Source organism: Natrix helvetica, assembly GCF_964273705.1.
Source record: "Natrix helvetica genome assembly, chromosome: 2".
Classification (NCBI taxonomy): Eukaryota; Metazoa; Chordata; class Lepidosauria; order Squamata; family Natricidae; genus Natrix; species Natrix helvetica.
The window spans coordinates 63,365,478-63,388,258 of record NC_138552.1 but is presented as its reverse complement, the minus strand read 5'-3'; positions in this window follow the sequence as shown (position 1 = coordinate 63,388,258).

Below are 22,781 nucleotides of genomic sequence, written 5' to 3'. Positions count from 1 at the left end.
CCCAAACTATAGTGACGCATAGAGGAGCATTCAAATGCAACCGGCTACAATTCGGTGTGAGCATTGCTCCAGGGTTGTTCCAGAGCGTCATGGAACGGCTTTTGCAAGGGATACCGGGAGTCGTCCCCTATTTCGACGACATCTTAGTGTCCGCTGCAAACGAGGAGCAACTAAATAAAAGAGTCAGAACTGTTTTGGCCAGAATCAGAGAGAAGGGTCTCCGCCTTAAAAAGGAAAAATGCCAAATTAACGTGCCTAGCGTAGAATTCCTGGGATATAGAATTGATGGTCAGGGAATACACCCCACTTCAAAGAAAATTAAGGCGATTCAGGACGCCCCCACACCACAAAATCAGACCGAGTTGCAGGCCTTCCTCGGACTACTTAACTTCTACAGCATTTTTCTGAGACAGAAGGCGACCGTTGCTGAGCCATTACATCGACTACTCCAGAGGAACGCACCATGGAAATGGGGACGATCCGAACCAGCAGCTTTTGCCGCAGTAAAGCGTTTGCTCACCACTGACTCGCTGTTAGTCCAATACAGCCAGACACTACCGCTGGTATTGACCTGCGACGCATCACCCTTTGGAGTTGGCGCAGTCCTTAGCCACAGGATGCCAAACGGAAATGAAGGACCCATCGCCTTCTACTCTAGGACTCTTTCATCGGCCGAGAGGAACTACAGCCAGATGGACAGGGAAGCATTAGATGCTGTAGCTGGAGTGAAACGTTTCCATGAATACCTCTACGGCCGCGATTTTGAACTAATTACAGATCACAAACCGCTGTTGGGACTTTTGGCGGGAAACCGCCCCACTCCAGTCTCCCTTTCTCCACGCATGACCAGGTGGACTGTTTTCCTGGCTGCGTACTCCTACAAGTTAATTCATCGACCGGGCTCCACCCTAGGACACGCAGACGCACTCAGCCTTTACCCACTACCGGACCTTTTGCCAGACCCCACTCCCGAAGTACCGGTGTTGCTCATTGACTGTTTGGACTCAGGACCGGTTTCTTCATGCGACGTTGCAAGGTTCTCCTCTAAAGACAAAATAATAAAGCAAGTTCAAACTTGGGTTTGGAGGGGGTGGCCGAAGGGAAGCGTGGGCCCGGAATTCAAAGTGTTTTGGTCGAAACAGGACGAACTCTCAGTGCTACAAGGTTGTTTATTGTGGGGGGATCGAGTTGTTATTCCTTATGTTTTACGTAGAAATGTGTTAGATGCATTACATGTTGGGCATCCGGGGATCATTAGGATGAAGGCGTTAGCGAGAAGTTACGTTTGGTGGCCAAACATGGACAAAGAGATAGAGGAGTGGGTGGCCACTTGCGATCCATGCCAAGAATCGAGACCAGCACCCCCGGAAGCGCCCGCCACAGAATGGGAAAAGCCTAAAGCACCCTGGTCGAGAATACACATCGACTTCGCAGGGCCAGTTCAAGGTCAGACGTTCCTTATAGTTGTGGATGCATACTCCAAATGGCTAGAAGTAGTCCTAATGACTTCAACCACAGCAGAGGCAATCATTAAGGTTCTACGGCGACTTTTCGCCACTCATGGCCTGCCCGACCTCCTGGTCTCCGATAACGGGCCCCAGTTCACGGCCATGCAATTCGAAACATACTTAGCAGGTCAGGGAATTCGGCATGCCCTCATTGCGCCATTCCATCCGGCATCAAACGGACAGGCGGAGAGAATGGTGCGATCCGCAAAAGAGGCCCTCGCTAGGATGGGTCCAGGTGATTGGCAAACACGCATTGACCATTACCTATTAATCCAACACATTACCCCCAGCGCAACGACGGGTAGGAGCCCCGCTGAGCTACTCATGGGCTGCCGTCTACGGTCTCACCTGGACCGTCTTCACCCAAATTACTCTGCCACAGCACCCCCAGACTCCACAAGCAAAATTCAGAGTTTTAGCATAGGGGATTCAGTATACGCCCACAACTATGCAGGGGGGACATTGTGGATGCCGGCAAGGGTCATTGGCATCACGGGTCCACGATCGTATCTGTTAGAACTGGAAGATGGGTGGAACTGGAAAAGACACATCGATCAACTTCGGGGTCGCCTGGCACACTCAGACCTACGAACCGAGAACGAGAGCTACCTACCAGTGCAAAGTCAGCCACTCGAGAGCCCCAACACAGAGAACTACGACACCTGCGAGCCCAGGCCAGAACAAGAGGCCGAGCACGAAACGGAACAACCCCCAAGCAACGTAAGCGAGCAGATCCCCGAACGCCAAAGCAACGAGAGCCTGCAAACCCCCGAACTCGAAACAGAGAAAGCAACCGATCCTGCAACTACTTCTGACCAACCCGAACTGCGACGCTCCACCCGAGTAAGGCAAATGCCAACATACCTTAAGGACTACATAACTAACCGCAACGTTCCGTCTAAGAGGGGAGGGGTGTTAGATATTAACATATATCGTAGGAAGTCTCCTCTCTGGTCCGCTGCTACAGCGGGAAACAGGTATCGCTCTGATTGGTCGAGAGGCGTACCCGAGTCCTATAAAAGGGGAACCCTCCGGCCACAGAGCAAGCTGGATCACTACTACTACTAATAAAGAGCTGTTAAGTCACTTCGTGTCCGCAGTCTGTTCTCTCGTTGCCCAGATCTAACAGAGATCAAAACCATTTTGCATATACTACTGCACTGCAAATTCTGCAGGGCTAGAGGTCTTCTAATACTGTATTCTGCCACTAATATAGAAATTTCCAGGAAGACCCCAATATTTTTATGGGAACCATCATCTAGAAGATTAAACCATAAACCATAACGTAAACCACTCCAAACTCGATTGCAGAAAATACGACTTCAGCAACAGATTGGTCAATGTCTGGCATCCACTATCTGACTCTGTGGTTTCATCCTCAAACTCCCATAATTTTTATATATATAAAAATAAAATGCTGGTCATTGACCAAATTTTATTTATTTGTAAATATATACATAAAGTGTTTATATTTGTTTTCGTAGATTTTCACGGGTGCAGGTATGCTGGTCTTGTTGTATTTGGATCTTTTCCCATGCAAGATTGAGATTGTCTTGGCAACGTTTCAGCGAGGTCTCACTCGCCCTCTTCAGGCTGGGTTTTGGGCTGGTCGGAGCTGTCGTTGGAGCTGTCATCTTTCTATAAACCTTGGTGGGGGTGTGTGGAGTGCTGGCTTTGTTTCAGTAAGTAGAATGATTGATCATGTGGTTGTATCATGATTGGTAGATTGGTGCTGATTGGTGCTGGCTGTGTGTCCATTGTTGTTTCGTCTTGTAACGGCCTGGGTGGTGGGTGGGGCTCATTTGTTGACTAGGGCTGGTTTCCAGATGTCTTGTAGGCAGGAGGTATCAACACATTTATTCATGTTGTGGGGATGTTTCTCTATTTCAATAGCTTCCATAATTATTCTCTTGTTGAAGTGTTCAGTTTTGGAGATTAACCTGGTTCCTTCAAAATTAATTTCATGTCTTGTAGCTTTAAGGTGCTGGAAAAGGGAGGAAGTCTTTAAGGTGCTGGAAAAGGGAGGAAGTGTTTATATGTTTATATAAATTGTTAATATGTATTTACACACACCCAAATTAATCACCTGCAGGCGAGATAGGTGGCATATACTGTATGTTAAATTATAACAGCTATGTCATTTCTATATCCCATGCTATGCAAGAAACAAAATAGTAATTAAAAAAAACATTTTTGTTGTCTTTGATATTTCTGTCTTTCTTTTTTCCTATCAAATCTGCCAATTTACCCTTTCCATCAAATCATTTATTCACTAGCTGTGTACAGTACTGGTGATGCTTGAGATTTAGAACTGGCTGGATATTGAGAAATATATTATGTTGCCATCATTGCATCTTTATCATTAAAAATCAAGTCTCCGTAGTTGAATTTCAAAAACCTATAAATCTAAAAGTATGTTTATTGGTGCATTTGTCACTGAATAGCCTACATATGCTATGTTTTATCAGGTTCATAGTTCAGATGTCCTGAATTATGACATCTGTATGCAGAACGTTACCAGACAGAGACACAATATATTTAAATAGATCACCTGGTAGCAATTGATAGCAACTGGATAGCAACTTTTCACAGCTCCAGCGAGCATGGCCAAGTTTGGCTAAGCGAGCTCTGTTCTGAAATAAGCTGTGTGCCATGATACTTACTTCTTTTTGCTGTCCTGGTCCATGTCTTTTGCATTTTATGTGTAAGTCTGGTCAAACTAATTTGTATGCACTTTTCTCATTTGCCACATTCATATAGCTTTGCAACAGATGCACCACCATAACATTATAGTTCATTATAAAAATAAGTCATTAAAATTGCATAATCACTGCTATATTCAGTATTCATTACAGCAGAATGTCCAATAGCACTGTAATAGCAGCATTAATAAAAGTACAATTCATTTACCCAATCTAGCAAAAATTACCATCAGGAATAAACTGCTTCATGCATTAAATAAGCAGCATGAAGCTCCTTTCCTTTCCTATCCTTTCCTTCCCTTCCCTTCCCCTTCCCTTCCCCTTCCCTTTCCTTTCTTTCCTTCACAGCTGCTCAATATGGACTGAGATTACCACTCACAGTGAGGAATTAACTTATTTTTCCCACAATGTTTATCAATATTCACTTGCCCTCCTACAGACACAGAAATGTGCTTACTAAAAACTCCAGAACACCATAGAGATGTGGTGTTTTGAGAGTAGGGGGAGAGGGGAAGTTTCTAAGCAATGGAACAGAAAGATGAAATAAGCAACTATCCTGAACATTTAATCTAAAACAACGAGCTCAATCCAGATTAGGCCACTAGTGTATGCTTATTCTAAAATAAAATGGCACAATAGTATTTCAAATATGGTATGGTTTGCTTTCCATGCTTGTACTGGGTGGAAAAATATGATAGCTTCTCATAAATTATAAATATTTATGTACCTATGAACACATTTAATGTTTAAATTATAAGAACAACTTTGGCATCATTCAACAATTGAGCTATATCAGTAAAAACTACACACATGCTATTTTCCTTTTCAATAATTCTAATTTTATACTGGTTTCAATCATTGGCAGCCTCCGTGAATGTTGATAATGCACTAGATTTGTGGGTTATTGTTTTAAAATATATATCAATAATTAAGATACTGCTGTCCTTAATATACCAATAAACCAATTCTCTAATTTCCTACATTTGTAGGAAAGACCAATATTTGCAGTTTTCTGCAGTTTGCAATAACAAAACCATGCACAAATTGTGCATATGAAAGGAAAATATAAATGGCATTGTAAATATTTTGGGGAAAATACTTAGAATTGTACTGTACCCTGGGAAAACATTTTAATCTTTGTAATCTGATGTGATTTTATTGGTATAATGTTATTGTACCACTAGGAAAATATTTTAATGAAAAGGCAGTTAAAAGCTCTTATTGATAAATGTTACTAATTGAATAATAAAGGCTACCTTAAAGGTAAATATGCATATGATTCTACTGTTAAAAAGCAGTATAAAAACACTTGCAAGAGAATAAAGGATCCTGAAATGTCTTTAATTTGAACAACTGAACTATTGTGCTCTTCCCAAAGGTAACCTACTTTAAATCCATGGGATCCACTGGTGATCCCAAGATCTTTCTACCAAGGATAATTACAATGCTAGTGATTTTTTCTTCTTCTTTTTAAATAGATGAAATCCTTTACCTTGGGATGTTGGGTAGGTCATGCATAGATAGATAGATAGTAGATAGATAGATAGATAGATGATAGATAGATAGATAGATAGATAGATAGATAGATAGATAGATAGATAGATAGATAGATAGATGGTTCTCATCTAGCTATCATCTAGATAGATAGATAATCCACACATGTCCCTTCATCCCTCTGGCCTTCCTAGGAATTGTGGTCACTATGTTCCACACATTTGGAAAGAAACTGGATAGGGAGAGGATCTTCTGCTGGGTCCCATAAAGTGACATCATCAAATCATCCACAAGCACATTCATGATCATACATGTGCTCTGCTGCCAAAGTAGCATACCCCCATAAGCTGGCATTTTAATTGACCAAAACTGATTAAGACTCACTAAGGAAGGGTGCAGGAAGGCAAGTTATGAACTAAACTTTGGGGTTGAGTTTCCACAACACACTAGCTATAACCATTGAATTAATCCAGGTTTGGCATTTATAGCTAGCTATCATATTTAGAGACTGCCCAGCTCCCTTATAAAGCAACTCTGAAAGCTGTACATATAGACATAAAACATAAAAGGTATATATAAAGGTTATAATAGAAACATTTCAAACAAGAATAAAATAATTAAAAATCAGAAGTAAATATATATGTTTTAAGCAGTAATAAACCTGCAAACCTCTCCTGAAACATGTTTTTTTTTAAAAAAGGCAGCAATCATTCCAGCACATTATTTATATTTTCGTTTTTTAACTAAAATTTGCATTCAAGAGCAGCAGGTGAATTTTTTGAATCTCCTATCTTTATGGCACTAAGAGAGACATTAAAAATAAGGGGCTTCTTTTGTTTGTTTGTCTGTGTTTTTTGTTGAGGTTAGTGCATCAATGATTTGGGCATGTGCCAATTCAGAGTTAGCCTTGCAGTACCTTTCCAAACAAGCCATTATTAGCACGAGGATAAGCATTTGAATAAGATGGTCCTCAAATTGTATGCAAACCTATGCAAGGAGGCAAGGTGTCCAGGAGAAACTGATAAGCAGCCTTGAACGTAGCAAATGAACCTTTGCTTCTGAGGTAATAATCTCTTTGGCATCACTAGGTTTTGCTTGTTTGCTTTTTGCTTCTGTAGAGATCCCTCCGGTGTCCGATCATCTTGCGATACTCATGTTTTACATTGCCTGAATGTGGCAGGTGTATGCTGATTTTGCTCAGGCTCTTACTACTGTGTTTTCTCTGCCAAGCACACACATTCATTTATCAGTCTTAATGAAGTGTTTTAATGGGCCATGGTGTTTTCTTTTTATGAGGCGTTCTTTTCTGATTTCATTCCCTAATGATGGGAAGGAAAATCTTTCTAAAATGGAGATAGGAAGAGGATGAGAAAGAAAATGCCACAGATGGTTAGAATGGGAAAAAAGCAAGCAAATTTACCAAACCAATACATTCCTGCCCAAAAATTTTTTTTTATTTCTGTACTGAGCAGGACATTTGAATCACTGGTTTCTTTACAATACAAGGATACAATGATCAAGACTTCTGAAATCCATTGAAAAGGAATGTTGCATTCCTACAATATTGAACAGCGCGGCCTCATGATATGTGCTTCCTAAGGGTCACCCTTCAGGAGAAACAGCAAGTCAAATAAAAGTGTATTATATTTAATGTACAGATACACGCTTATTTATGTGTGTGAAGAGCTGATGAAGGGGGACTTAAGTAAGGTCAGAACTGTGACATAATTTTATAATGGTTGGTTAGAGTAACCATGAGGAACAGGAAGAAAAGCTGCAACCAAGACAATGATAGATATAAGAAATTTGAGTCCAGGGCAGATATGTAATTTGAGAAAACATCACAGAATTGATTCTCTCTAATTCTCTTGAAGATAAAGGGAGGGAGGAAGTGGAAAAATGCATCCAGAGTTTCTGTTAATGTAACTGGATAGGTTTCTATCAATGTAGCTAAATAATACAAGTAGTATTAGCATTCATAAGGTTGGCTTCCTGGTCTAATCTATGTTAAAAGACTGGCATTTTCTCTCATTTGTTCTAAATGTAGAAAGGGAATCTGCCATTTCTGATGTATCCCTCCCCTAGAGCTAACAGACAAAGGGAGGCTTTGTTTGTGTAGGGTAGAAGGGGTTAACTCCTGTGGTTATTGTCAGGCACAAATCACCAGGAACATTCATTGACTTCAAAGAACAGAGGAGTTTATCATTGCTACATGTCCCAAAGATATTTTTTTCAAGAGGCAACTGAACTTTCTGGTTTTTCTTTGAAGATGTTTTGCTTCTCATCCAAGAAGCTTCTTCTGCTTTTTGGATGAGAAGTGAAATGACTTCAAAGAAAAACCAGAAAGTCCAGTTGCCTCTTGAAAAAGCACCTTTGGGACAACCATGACCTGGATGAATGAGAATCTCCATAGAAATCATTGCTACATATACACAAGAATCTAGTCAACTAATGGTCAAAACTAAATTGGTGCTAGTTACTGTAAGGGTCAATTGAATTCATGTGGGGTTGGACATGGGCCTCTTGTGGCAATGCAATGACTCCAAAGTGATGGCATGTTTAACTCCACCTTGCAGCTCAGCCTGCTCTTTTCCTACATTTGAATTTTTAAAACATTTCAATATAAGATCCAATAGTACAGTTGCATCAGGGTCCTTAGTGTAACAACTATTTTTCAGGTTTCTATTTTCATCTCTTGCAATGTGCCTCCAACTTATTACATCTTGATTCACCTTGAGTGACTTTGTCCTCACTGAATAGTATCCAGCTCTCTCCTCTTCTGCTTTCTCAGCCATATCATTCCTAGCAGTGCAAATGTATCAGAACTCACCTAAGATAGAACTAGTGATAAGAGACAGAACAGCAACTCATTCTGCTTTCCAAGTGAGAATCTAATACAGTTATTTTTACACCCGCCGTAGAAAGTTTCAAAGGAATCAGTAAAAATTGACGAAGAATAAGTCATATCAAACGTGGCACCTTTTCATTACGCATAATTAGCTTTATAAGACAGCTGTTTTTTTCTGGCAAATGATAGGGCTGACCCTGTGAAATAAAGTCTCACTTTTTAGTCTCTTATTTATCCTAACTGCCAGTATGCAAAAGAATTGAAGAAAAACTGCAAGTAACTAGTGAATTATCTTAATAATCTCTGTTTTTATAGAGACTATTAAAATGGTGTGCACACACATACATAGACACCGGCATGAGTATGCATGCCCATCACAGTATTCCTTTTCTGGATAAGCACTGTTATGCAAACAATGTTGTGCATGAGTAAATAAGAAAGAAAAAATGGTAAACCAAAGGAACTATGGCATGAGCAAAGAAAAAGAAATATAGCTGAATTACATGTACACTGCAAGACCTTGCTTGTATGCACCTGCTACAAAGTCATTTCTAATTGGGTTACTGCAATGCTTTCTACATGGAGTTGCCCTTGAAGGCTATGCATAAACTGCAGCCAGTCTAGTATGCAGAGCTATCTGTAGTTCTGAACCCTTCAGTTTACCCAAGTTATATTACTGTTGCATGAACTGCACTGGTTCCCAGTTGCTTTCTGGGTAAAATTCAAAGTGCTGATTATCACCTTTAAAGCCCTATTTGATGTAGGGCAAAGTTATTTGTGGGATTGTCTGTCTCTGAGTGCATCAACAAATAGAATAGGTGTGTTCCAGTTTCCTTTCTTTAAATGCTGCAATCTAATGGGAACTTCTCTATAGCCACTTTGGCCCTTTGGAAGAGGCTCCTTCCTGAAATTCTCTTTTAGCCTTCCAAAAGGCATTGGGCTAGGACTGTGATGGCGAACCTATGGCCATTTTGGTCAAGGAGGCTTCAGGGAGGTCTGCTAGGCCCAAAATGGGGCAGGGGAGGGAAACGTGTGCATGCGCAGGGGGTGGGGCATGAGGGGTGGGTGTTGCACATGCATTGCATTATGGGTGTGGGCACGTACACGCGGGCTTTCAACTCACGATGACAGAAAGGTTAGCCATCACTGGGCTAGGATAAGGGTGTGTCAGTACTTCTGGCACCTGCCAGGAATGGATTGGATCTGTTTTTATATTGTGTTTTATATTGTGTAATGTAATATAATATAATATAATATAATATAATATAATATAATATAATGTAACATAACATCATATCATATATCATGATATTTGATATGATATCTATGTATAATATAATAAAATACCTTAAAATGCATTCATTAATTTCTCTGCATCATATCCATACACTATTTCAGCTCCATCCACCAATGGCTTTCTGCCTGGATGGCTCCTAGGGTGAACCGATAGACAGAAAAAGGGAAGCAGTATGCTCCCTCCCATATTTGGGCATACCAGGGGTTGTGACACATATATATGATATCTCCTTCCTTAATTTTAGAAATATATATAAAGAAAAATAGTAAAAAGCATAGTCAAAGACAGACAGGAATAATTTAGGTTTGAGCTTTCTTTTGTATGCATTTTGTTCTCATTCATAGCCTCTTTCTCTTCATCATTATCCTGCTAATCTTTTGCATATTTTTCATTAATGTACCACTTCTATGTGTCTGCATAATATAGCCATACTCATACAATATATGGTTCTAAGTATATTTCACATTACTTTACTGATATCCAATTTCCACTCCTTCTATCGAAATATTAATCTAATCCTTTTTCATTAGAATCAGTACTTTTTCTTCCTTCCTGCTTTCCTCTTATTTTCCTATCTTCCTTCTGTTTCCTCCATGTCCCGTTTCACTTTTTTTTAGCATTTTATTATATTAATATAATATTAAATATTTAGCAAGTTTTATTACATTACTATAATATAAAATAATATTATTTCAATATAGTGGTAATTATACTATACTACATTGACCAGAGATTATTAATACTTTAATGCCATGATGGCCAACCTATGACACGCATGCCTGAAGTGGCACATGGAGTGATGTTGCTTGGCATGTGTAGCATCACCCATTCCTCTCCTAGGTTTCTAGCACACAGGTGCGCGTGACGATCAGCTGGCCTTTGTGCGTGCAGCAGTGCCGGAAACTGGAAAAGCTGGTCCTCCATTTTCCAGCATGAGCATGCACGCTGGCCAGCTGATTGTCATGTGTGCATGCACACTAGTAACCAGAAGATTAGCTGGCCAGGGTGCATGCGCACACCAAAAAACAGAAGTTCATTTTCTGGTATGCACATGCCCCTTGGGCAGCTCCTCTTCTGGGTTGCAGCCCAGATAAGTGTGTGTATGCATGTGAAGTGAGCATATACATGTGCATACTCCCTTTTTGGCACTCGGTGCCGAAAAGTTTCGCCATCATTGCTCTAAAGTCTAGATAATCGGACCTTCAAAGATAGAGAAAAGAAACACTTATATCAGTGTTAGTTATAATTTGAAATGTTGATGTTAAAATGCATAACATTGTTTAAATTTTTACATCCAAACCTATATATAGCATTAATAAATAACTGCAAATTACATAAAGATATTTGTTGTACAATCATGGTTTCCTCTTAAGCTAAATACTTTAACATCTCCCCTTAAATGTATTGTTACATATAATTGTGTGCATATGTTGAGAAAAACAGACTAAGAAAAATGGGCAAAAATGACTTCCTTCTTAAAAGCCTGAATAGACCAAATTGTAAATATTTATATTTGACATGCTGCATAATATTTTCTATACATGAAAACCTTTCTTGCTTAAATTTGGTTAAACATATTTTGGGAATATATACTGCTAATTTTGATATTGCTGCCTATTGCCCTAAGATTCATTCTTGATGATACCAAAGAATGATTTCCCCATCTCATCTCTTTGTATGCTTCGCTATTTTTTCTAAACATTTCATCTTAAGTAGCCAAGTACTTTTAGATTGAGATTTATTTCTTTGCTAGGTTAGTTGTGAATAGACCTCTGCTCAAAATATTTATATTTAAAACAAACAAGTCTTTTCCTAAGCACATCCTCAGATCATCAGTGTATCCCCATACTTTCGTTATCAAAGATCCCAATCATTCTCATGGCTCATTCACACATTCAGTCTTAGTATCTAGCACATTTTAAATAGACTGAATTCATTCAAAATTTTGCAATGTTTCTAAAACCTCAGATTTAGTTTGTGTACAGGTAGTCCTCAACATATGACCAGTATGACCACAATTGAGCCCAAAATTTCTGCTGTTAAATGAGACATTTGTTAAGTGAATTTTACCCCATTTTATGACTTTTCTTGCTACAGTTGTTAAGGGAATCACTGCAGTTGATTAGTTAGTAACATGACTATTAGGTGAATCTGGCTTTCCCATCGACTTGTTAGAAGGTTGCCGAAGGGATCACATGATCTTGGGGTACTGCAACAGATATAAATAGGAACCAGTTGCCAAGCTTCTGAATTTTGATCACATGATCAAGGGAATATTATAATGGTCATAACTGTGAAAAACAGTCACATTTTCAATGCGGTTTTAAGTTTGAATAGTCACTAAACATAAGCCGAGAACTAACTGTATTATTGTAACTTATCAGAGTCTTAACATGAAAATATGAATTCCTACCATCATACCAGGCTGTTCTGACCCCCCCTCTTCATATACCAAAGCACTCCAAGACAAGAATACTGCTAGATGATTTATTCACAGTAAATTAACACACTGACTAGACCTTGGCAGCAATCCAGACTTCCAAGATAAGAAACAGACACGAGAGCTTCTCCAGCGTTGGTAATTAAGTTGAATCCTGCAACCAGCCTCCTCACAAAGTCTCTCCTTATATACTATCTTGAGAGGAGCCTAATTACAACCACCTGGGTCCAATTATCTTATGTATCTGCATAGTTGTTCTCTACGTCTATCAGCCCTCCTTTTCCGGGCGTCCAGGACCAACTCCCTTGTCTCCTGCCCACTGCTCCAAGGCATGACATCAGGAGCACACTCCCTTTGGCTTTCACCACTGTTCCATGCCTCAGGCACCTCCTGGTGGCCAACCAGCCTCTCTGATCCTGCTCGGAGTCAGAACCCTGTCCAGGGTCCTCCACATCTTCCAGAGCTGACTCATAGGGCCCCTCGCTGTTGGAATCTGTTTGCAGCTCCAACGGCTCCTGCTGGGCCACAACACCAGGCCATAAGAGACAAAATGATACCAAACCTATTTATACTTTCCAAAATAAACTTGAACCCTTTCTTTCATAATTAAATTTATACTTTCAGTTTGTTGCATGTACTAATCTTTGCCTTAATTTTACAGAACCACAGCATAGATATTTTCCCTTAATTTTTCACCTTTAATTTTGTTTGTGAACAAAATTATTTTTTACCATTTATTCTTCTTGCTTTTAAATCACAGTTTTCCATATGCCAGGGTTATCACCAGATGGTTCATTGATTTTCATGTCTGTCACCCTGGGTTTGGTCCATTTCAACTAATGCCTTCAAAATTGCAATGGGCTGACTAAATGAAAGCTAACTAAATTAAAAAGTGGCAGCCAGTTTGACCTAGTGATTAAGGCCCTGGATTAGAAATTGAGAAACACACTTCAGCCTTAGACATGGAAGACAGCTGAGTAACTGTGGGGTACTCCTTCTCTCTCATATGTAGAAGAGAAGCAGTGGTTAAATGCAGTTGAAAATGTAACCACTGGTCAATTTTGGCAATTTTTAGCCAGAATAGTACAAACTTTACCTCAGGTCCACTTTTACTGCAATAGTTCTCCCATGTCATTCCATGCAAGCTAGGATCCCTCATCTAGAGACTACCTTTGAAGCCAACATACTGATACCCATATTCCATCCACCAGGGTAGTTAAATAGTGCACTGACACACACTCAAATTATTCTGAACAGGTTAAGCTACTAAAATAAACCACGCTGACAATATAAACAGGAGATTATGATGCAAAATATGTTGTGGAACAACACTATTCAGTCTAATAATTATTTATATTGTTTACAAACAAGATTGCTGATTGCAATACTAGATTACAACATGACTGACATTCTTTCTAATCATACTAAATTATAGCTACATGGTAATCTGTCTGTGATCTAATATGACAAAAATACGCTCTATCCTGAATCAGATCCCACTGAATAGCAGAAAGTCTTTGGGATTTCAGGTAGGGATTTTACATCCACATCTTTAAATATTATGGGTTTAGACACAAAGATAATAAGTCTTGAATATGGGTCCTTCCGTACACTGCGTAGCCTCCTGAAAAACAATACAAAAGCTCAGTTAATTTTTCAAAGAGGAAACAGCCCACCAAATGATATAAAAATGGTTTTCTTTTATTACTACCAGTGTGCTTACTTCCAATGGTGCTGTAATAAATACATTAGTTATTTGCTGAAACAGTGAAAAGCAATCCTTCTCCTTCCTCTAAACTTAAAAATATCATCTTTAAAAGGCTATCCAGTCAACTGCCAAATTTGCTAACTCTGACAAAATTCTCATGAAATCAATGGGATTGCACTATGGCTTGGAAACTTGGTTCGTGCCTTGAAATTCAATCTTTACAGAATATAACTTAACCTTTTTTCTAAACATTTCCATAAGACTAATGACCATAAACAACAAGATAGGTTTCTACCAGTACAAAAAGATTTCTGTTTCGATAGCTACCTTGTGTTGCCAAGCGTTGGGCTGCAGTAGGCATGACATGTTTTGCGGATTGATTATTTTTTCATTTCTACCAAATATCATTTTCCCCCCACATTTCAGATCATTATACTATTAGTAGCATATATAGAAACACTGATTTTCAGCAGTATGCTTCCTAAAAGAATATATGAGAAGGGTGCAGATGGTTTTATATTATTTAGCTTTTGGTGCTCAGGATGATAAGATAAAATAAACCTAGCATGATTGAAATCACAATAATAAGGAATGAACAATAGCTTACATACCAAAGACATTTCCACAGAACAAGGTTTCTTGTGCGAGATGCAGAAACATTTGTTTAAAAATACAGAGCAATCCCCCCCCCCCCAATTAACTAAGAGTTAATCCCCCACCCAAAAAATTAACTAAACAATTATTCTGTATATCAGAACTGAAATATCAGCATGGGTAAATTTCCCTCGTTCTAGTTTAGTGATTTTACTACTTCCAAGGATTCTGGAAATTTAACATTTCTGAAAGTGCAAGGTATAGTAGAAACTTTGCTGTTCTTTCAAAGAATAATGATTCTCAGAAGTCTTTGTTGGAAAGCACAGTACTTTAACTGGGTTAATTTTGTGGTATAGTAAACCTCTTCAGGCTGAATTGCACAATTTTTTGCAACCAATTGTATTCTTGGGGGGGGGGTGTTCATCCCTTTCATTTCTATCAACTGATTTATCATACTGATACATTTAGCTTGAACAAGATTTTGGTGCCAAGGAAGCCCATTTAAATATGGTTTCTAGGGCGTATTCTATGAGGGAGGCCATGGAAGGCCGATCATAGTCTAAACTGGACCCAGCAACCCTTTTCTAGTGCTAGAGTTTGTTTTAACAGACCATTACTTCTTACTGAATTGTTACCGTTCCTTACATAAATTGTGTACTAAAAAATGAACACAACCCCCAGATGTCTGGGAATAGGATTGCTGGCTGTACTTTAACTTTTATTCTTATGTAGCTCCTGTATTAAAACAGTTGCTGGTTACAAGTTTGAGAAGCTGATTCTCTAGAGGATCTCCCAGGACAGGAGCCCTTCAGCTTCTATCCAATTTGCTTCAAACAATCCTCCTAAGAAACGTCTTCCAGCTTTGGCAAGTGTTTCTGGAGAATACGGAGACGAATTGGGAAGGAACGTGAAGTGGTTGATAGAAGCAAATGGCATGGTCTCTTTGTTTTAACAATCACTTTGCTTCCATGTCACAAATCTCTTCATTAAGGCGAATCTACTCGCTGTCACTCACAGGACAAATGAATTCTTTTGCTAGCAGCTCAAGCATTTATAAGAGAAAGTTGGGAATGTGGTGTGTGTGTGGATATGTGTGTGTAACAGAGAAAGAATCAGTGAGCCCTTTGCTTGTTTCAAAATAATCGGAAACTTTTCTGAGTTGTTTTTAAGGTCCACATATTTTAGCTGAAAGAGAATAAATGAAATAGCATATAAACAAAGCATGTATTCATTTAATTATGACATGTTTTCCATGCAGACCAGAGGTGGGTTACTGCCAGTTTGGCCTGGTTCAGCTGAATCAGTAGTGAAATTTAGGCCTGGGTAGCAGACCAGCAGCAACCTAGGCCTGCCACACCCCTGAACTGGTTCCCTTGCTGCTGCTTGGATTTTAGTGACTGCTTATGTACAGTTCACTGTAAATTGTTCTGTGCATGTGCAAAGAACAATTTACATTGAACAGTGCACATGCACGCAGCATGTGTCCATCGCGCATGGGTTCCGAACCAATAGTAACGCTGACAGCAACCCATCCCTGATGCAGCGTATATGTTTTATATGCAGAATGGCCTCATCCAGTCTGACTTTCTTCTGATGTGTTTGGATTGCCAATTTTAGAGCGTACGATTATAAGTTCTCTCCCAGCCAGGAGAGACAGTAGTCCTGTTGTTGTTGTTTAGGTCGCTGTTGTTGTTGTATTAGCTGGAGATTATAATTCCAAAACAACTGGAAGGCAGCAGCTTGAGAATATCTCTATTTTGGTTATTGTCCTTTCTAGCTTTAGAAAGATGAGTCTTTCCATACAGAATCAGTGTGCTCCAGTACTTACTCAGAGGGTGTTCCCTTTATTTCTTTTCAGACAAGCTTTATCAGGCCTTTGTAGGTTACTCTACTGAAATCAAGTCCTTCGAAGAATTTTTTTAAAAGAATTAAAAATTTAAGGGATAAAACTGAGAGCCATTTTCAACAAACACACACACACACACACACACACACCAGATACCAACTTAATGTAATAATTAAGGCTAGAAACCAGGAGATTATAAATTCTAGTCCAGGCATGAAGCCAATTGCGTGATCTTGGGCCAGTCATTCTCCTTCAACCCTAGGAAGCAGGCAATGGCAAACCAATTCTGGAAAACTTTGCCAAAAATATAATAATAATCTGAGAGTTGTCCAGGCAGTTTCTAGAAGGCACAAATGATTCAAAGGGACACATACACACACAAATACACACACACACAAAGAATAAAGTTACATAAATGACTGTGAATTACTCCCAATTGAGAACCCATAATGTTTTAGGGTGAGGAATATTTCTGGCTTTTGCCACTGGCTTTATTGTAAACTGCTGTTTTTTCCCCAGATAATTGAGAAATGTGCAGGCACTTGTTTTCCCGAGTCTCTCCTGAATCTTTACAGACTCTGAACAGACTATTATAGTCTGGAACATCCATTTTGGTATCACTCAAGGTAGATAGTTGTGCTCTTGGTGGATAAAGAAGCTTTGAAATTGTCTTTCTTTTTCTCCAGAAATGGTTTGATGATGATCAAAATCCATATCCTGTCTAATTAGTTAATCAAATAAACCTCGATATGCTAAATAGCACTGGGTTACTTATATGAATAAACTAAATATTTTGTAATTATGAGTGTACTATGTTTTCTACGAGAGAACTACTAATGGCTCATTTTCTCTTATTGCATTATTCACTTTTATAAAATATGTTGTACAACAAATCCTGCAGATTCTCATGATATCTAAAAATTGAATTCACAGAACTAAATCATTTGTTGTCTTTTGCTTTATTTAATGAGTAGCCAATCTTTTTTCTGAAAATATATTTGCTTCTTTGATAGGTCCTTCACACGATGGCCTTTTCAAACTTTTAATTCCTTCCCTGTTCATTTTCTATCCTCACTTTGTTTACTGCTTCAAGAACGAATTTGAAAAAAAAAATTAACTAGATGACTAGTCAAAACAGAGAATATTAAAAAGGTCAGATTTATAAGACATAGCATTTCTGATTTTTTAAAAAAATATATTCTAATAAATGTATGGGGAGATATCACAACACCTGTAATGATATTTACGTTCCATCATGTGGCTAATGTGCCCTTCTTATTTCAATAACTCCTGTCATACATATGACATTCAGTGTCCTGTTTTTATCATTAATCTTAAAAGTGTAATGAGAACCAATTCTGCATGTAGCCACGGAACTTTATATGGGGTCTGTTTCAAAGTAGTTCATTTTTATGCAAAGCATCTCATTAAATGGCTTTGAAACATTTGCTCCGGTATGGTGTTATTCTTTCTTCTCCTTCCAGCTCCTGTACTAGATGAGTAGTCAGCTTTTCCAGGCATGCATCGGTACTCTGTGGGAACAAAAGAAAGTAAGGAACTGAAATGAATAAAACTTCACATAAGTTGCATGGTACCTGCTTTGATAAAGAGAGAATTCTTTTCCAAATAGGGCATTTGTTATGCTGTTATTATTTCTTCATGAGGGTAGATCTTGAAATTGGCAGTTTTGGTAGCAAAAGGCTCAGCATGATGAACTACTATAGAAAACTTGCCTCTAAAATGAAAACGTTATCTTTAAAAAAAAAGAAGAAGAAAAAGAAGAAAGGAACACGATTTTAATCATACTTTTCTATCACTTGATGGCCAACATGTCTTTTTAACCTGAAACTCTGTCAACCATAACCATCCTTGACCATCTGCAGGAAATCAAATAGTAGAAAGCTATAATAATGCTATTACATTTCTAATCAACCAGAGCATGGTTTCAAAATCATTTTGGGCACCCTTTGAGTGCAAAGCATTTGGCCCTGGTATCCTCCTGAACACAGAAAAATACAGAGAAGGTCTGAAAACATAGTTAGGGAAGAAAAGAAAGGGAAGATTATGGTTACTCAAGAGCAAGATACAACCTAATAAGAGCTGCGGTGGCAGAGTGGTGAGAATGAAGTACTGCAGGCTACTTCTGCTGCCTGCTGGCTGCCAACAGTTTGGCAGTTCAAGTCTCACTGGCTCAAGGTTGACTCAGCCTTCCGGAAGTGGGTAAAACAAGGACCCAGATTGTTGGAGCAATGTGCTGATACCGTAAACCGCTTAGAGAGGGCTGTAAAGCACTGTAAAGTGGTAATAAGTGCTATTGCTATTAAAACAATAAGAATCAGCCCTTTAAAGGAAAAGAGAAATGCTACACAAAATTAAGAAACAAATAAAAAAAGGAAATGTTCATGTTAACGGGGACACAGAAGGAAAAAACTGGGAACAGAAATGCTTTTTGAGATTTGCAAGTCAGCTGCAGTTGTGAATATTTTTCCCAAAGATTGGAGAGCAGGGGATAGTTGGGTTGTTTGAATATATTTCATGATATTGAAATACAGAGCTTCTTTAAAGAGTCTCTCTGGATGTTGGATGAGAGAGTGGGAGTCTGTTTTCTTTAAGCCAGTGGCAGGATTCAAAAAATGTTGCTACCGGTTCTGTGAGTATGGCTTTGCAGGCATGGCTTTGTGGGCATGGCAGCGGAAGTATACTGTAAAATTCCCATTCCCTCCCCACTCCTGGGGGAAGGTTACAGCAAAATCCCTCCCCACCTCACTAACCTGCTTTTCAGCTCCATTCTCCTGTTCAGGGCAACAAAAGAAGATCAGCTGGGAGGCAGCAGGGGCGGGGCCAACCTATTTGCTGGTTCTTCAAACTACTCAAAATTTCTGCTACCAGTTCTCCAGAACCTGTCAGAACTGGCTGAATACCACCTCTGCTTTAAGAAAACCATCAATGTGATCAAATGGATTTCAGATAGCAGAAATTACCATCCTTAGTATTCCTTGTCTGCACTCATTTTCATTTTTTTCCCAGCTGTTACTTGGTAAATCTTTGCAGAAACAAACAGACTCAACAGAAAAAGAAGAAGAAGAGACATATTAACAACTGTCATGCTTACAGGCTAGATTGTTCTGAAAGAGTAAAATTGGAATTGTTGCCTAAGGTAGACTTTATGGCAAAATCCCAAATACATTAGCAAAAAAATTCAGTATTATCATTTTTTGCTATGTGGCACAATATCTCACAGCTACCTATATCTCTCCAAGAAAAAAAATCCCCAAAAAGATCCTGGTTTTTCTATTTTTCATTTCTGAATTCTGAATACCAATTGCAGGGTTTTAAAACAATAAAAAAGATACGAGATTTTTTTTCTTTCTATCTGCCTTTCAACTTATTTATTTATTAATTAAATTGAACAACTCTGGGAAGCTTAAAACTTTAACTGCATTCAAGAAAATAAATATTTCATATGCTTCTAGTCAGGTTTCAGTTATAGGGAAGGGGCTTGAATTGATATCACTTATTCTGAACCATCATTGTTTGGAATCTCTCTATCTCCATCACTGTCTATCTCTACGATGTTTGAAAAATATCTTACCAAGGAAAGTATATTCCTCTGGAATCTCTGCATCACTGAGGCATCACTGTTCTGCTCTTTGTTTCAAAAACATTTCTTTGAAGTGGGCACACATTAGTAAATTCTGCAATAATTCCATGTCAGAATCACTAAAGTGCTTCCATGGTAGAAGGATCATTGGTGATATTATCTTTGTTCAGAGGACATCCAGTTGGGCGTTCCTTTCACGTCTTCATTAATGAGCCCAGTGAAGTGGTACCTATTTATTTACTCATGTTTACACACTTTCGAACTGATAGGTGGACAGGAGCTGGAGTAAATGATGGGGGCTCACCCTATTAAACAGAAAGCTTCAAATATGGGCTTGCAAATTGTCAACCCAGCAATCCTAACCACATCAGTCTCCATGCTTCTCACATTAGTAAACATTTTATAATAATATTTTTATAATCTAACTGTGCCAAATAAAAATATACAATGATAGCAGCAATGGAACTCTTTTACATGTTGGGGTGCCTTTCGTACCCCCCCCATTAGCTCTTTTCCTTCTCCTCCAGCTTTCTGATTTTGGAAGTTATTCCAAAATAGAATAGAATATACAGTATATATATATATATTCTAGTCCTACCATACCTGAAATCCACAGGCAAAGTCACAGCTTGGTTGGCACACTATGGGAAGCTATCATTTGTTTTAACTAATGATTTGTGGAATAAGCTATAGTGGCTGATTGCACACCATGCAAAACCATAAAATACAATTTCCAAGCTACAATGGATGGATTCTCACAGCATGTCAACTACAATCAAACAAATCATCTTGTAACTTAACAATAATATGTAAACTAGCTAATAACTTTCCATGTGCCTCTCCAGCAGACTTTCACGTGCCTTTGGAATAAGCAAGCTGTAATCCACTTTATCATCTTATCTGCTGTGTAGTACTTTTTTGCATGGAAGAAACAAAAGGAGTTTTGTCTTTATGAAGACCTGAGCTGGTATTTTCTCTCAATGAAGAAATGGAGTGGAAGATAGATGCAACATTTGATTGCTTTCAACAAATCACATATTCAGACATTATAGTATTGGGCTTAGCTGTACAACTATGGAGATGCATTTTTTTACTGAAATGTGCAAAGAAAGTAAATGATTGACCACACAGTATGAACACTAAAGTCTTCTAAAGAAAGGCAGATCCTATTTTGTGTTCCTCAACCACTCCCCTCCCCTACAAGGTGTAATACGAAGCCCCATTGCCAAACATTTTTGCATACTAAAGCAATTCCCCTAATAGTTGTCAAAAGCATACTTCTCAATGTCAAAACTACTGGCACAATAAAACCACAATGAACAAACGACAGAACAGTGAAGACAGAATTTGTGGAGTTGCTGAATGCATGCATAAGCCACACGTAACAGTTATGACTGCAAAATATTGTTTCTAAATAAATTCAAAGAAAATACCTGAATCTTTTTTTTTGAAGAACTTTTAAGGCACTGCAACAAATTAAGAACAAATGTTTAACACTCATATTTTACAGATTGCATAAGAAAAAATATGAGTTCATAAAAGAAGCTCAAAACTCTGAGAAGTTCAAAAATTAGTGTTAGTAAATAATCATTAGTAAAGGAGAAACATAGCTGAAAAAACTGTCTACAATTAATAAATAAACAATTAAACACAGCTGAGAAATTAATTGTTCCCCAAATTCAGCTATTGTTTTTATTGTCCGCTTAATTGTGACTTTTTAAATGTTTTCACCTAATTGGGTGTTAAATATATGGTTGCAAATCCATTTACATTTCATTTACATTTCCTTTTTTCTGGAAAGCCTATACATTATAATCATTATTATTCTTTGGAGGAAATCAACAACAATACAGTTTCCCCAAAATAGATAGTTGTTTCTTCTTCTTTTTCTTCTTTTCTCCAGCCAACAGAATCTCCTAGGCAAAACCATTACATACATTATTTCTTCAGTTGTTTTCTACACACTGAATCAATCATTTTATTGCCCTATGGCCACATACGTTGATATTATGTACTTTTTTACAGATTCTAAAGGACCCTATTGTCTAAAATAAATGCATTTATGCATCATCTTTTCAACCAGCAAGAGACACATCTGGGGATGTACAGGGGTGGGGAGGGAGAGAAAAAAATAGGTATCATATCAGTTTGAAAGGCATGTTTTTTTCTGTTTTTCTTTTTGCATGTGACAAAATGGAGATAGGAGTTCCAGGGAGAAAAACAGCTATTTTCCCTGACAACTGAGAACCTCCTTGCTTAGCATTCATGCAACTTTAACAGAGCAAAATGACTGTCATGGTAAAGGCGGCATGAATCATATTTAAAAGGCTGTGATGTCATCCACCTTAATATAAAGACACAAAGATTGCAAAGAATGATTTATAAATCATTATGTGGCTGAAATGCAAAACTGTTGAAAGTCAGTAATATTAAACAAAAGGCTAGTTGAATTCTGGTAAGAAAGATTCAAGGAAGAGCCTGACCAATTCAATAAACAGAAGCTATATTTAGAGAAAACAATAAGATTTTTTTAAAAATTATGCAAAATGAAGAACTTTTAAATGATGTATGCCTTCTGCTTTTTTATATAATTTATCAGGAAATTATGCAGAAGCTCTATTGTACAAGATTTTTTTCATTTAAAGAAAACCCTTCTCTTTTAACCGTACACTGGCTGAGGGGACAAACATTTCTAATTTATAAAGAAGTTTCTCACTATCAGCTGTAGCAAAGGAGACTGGCA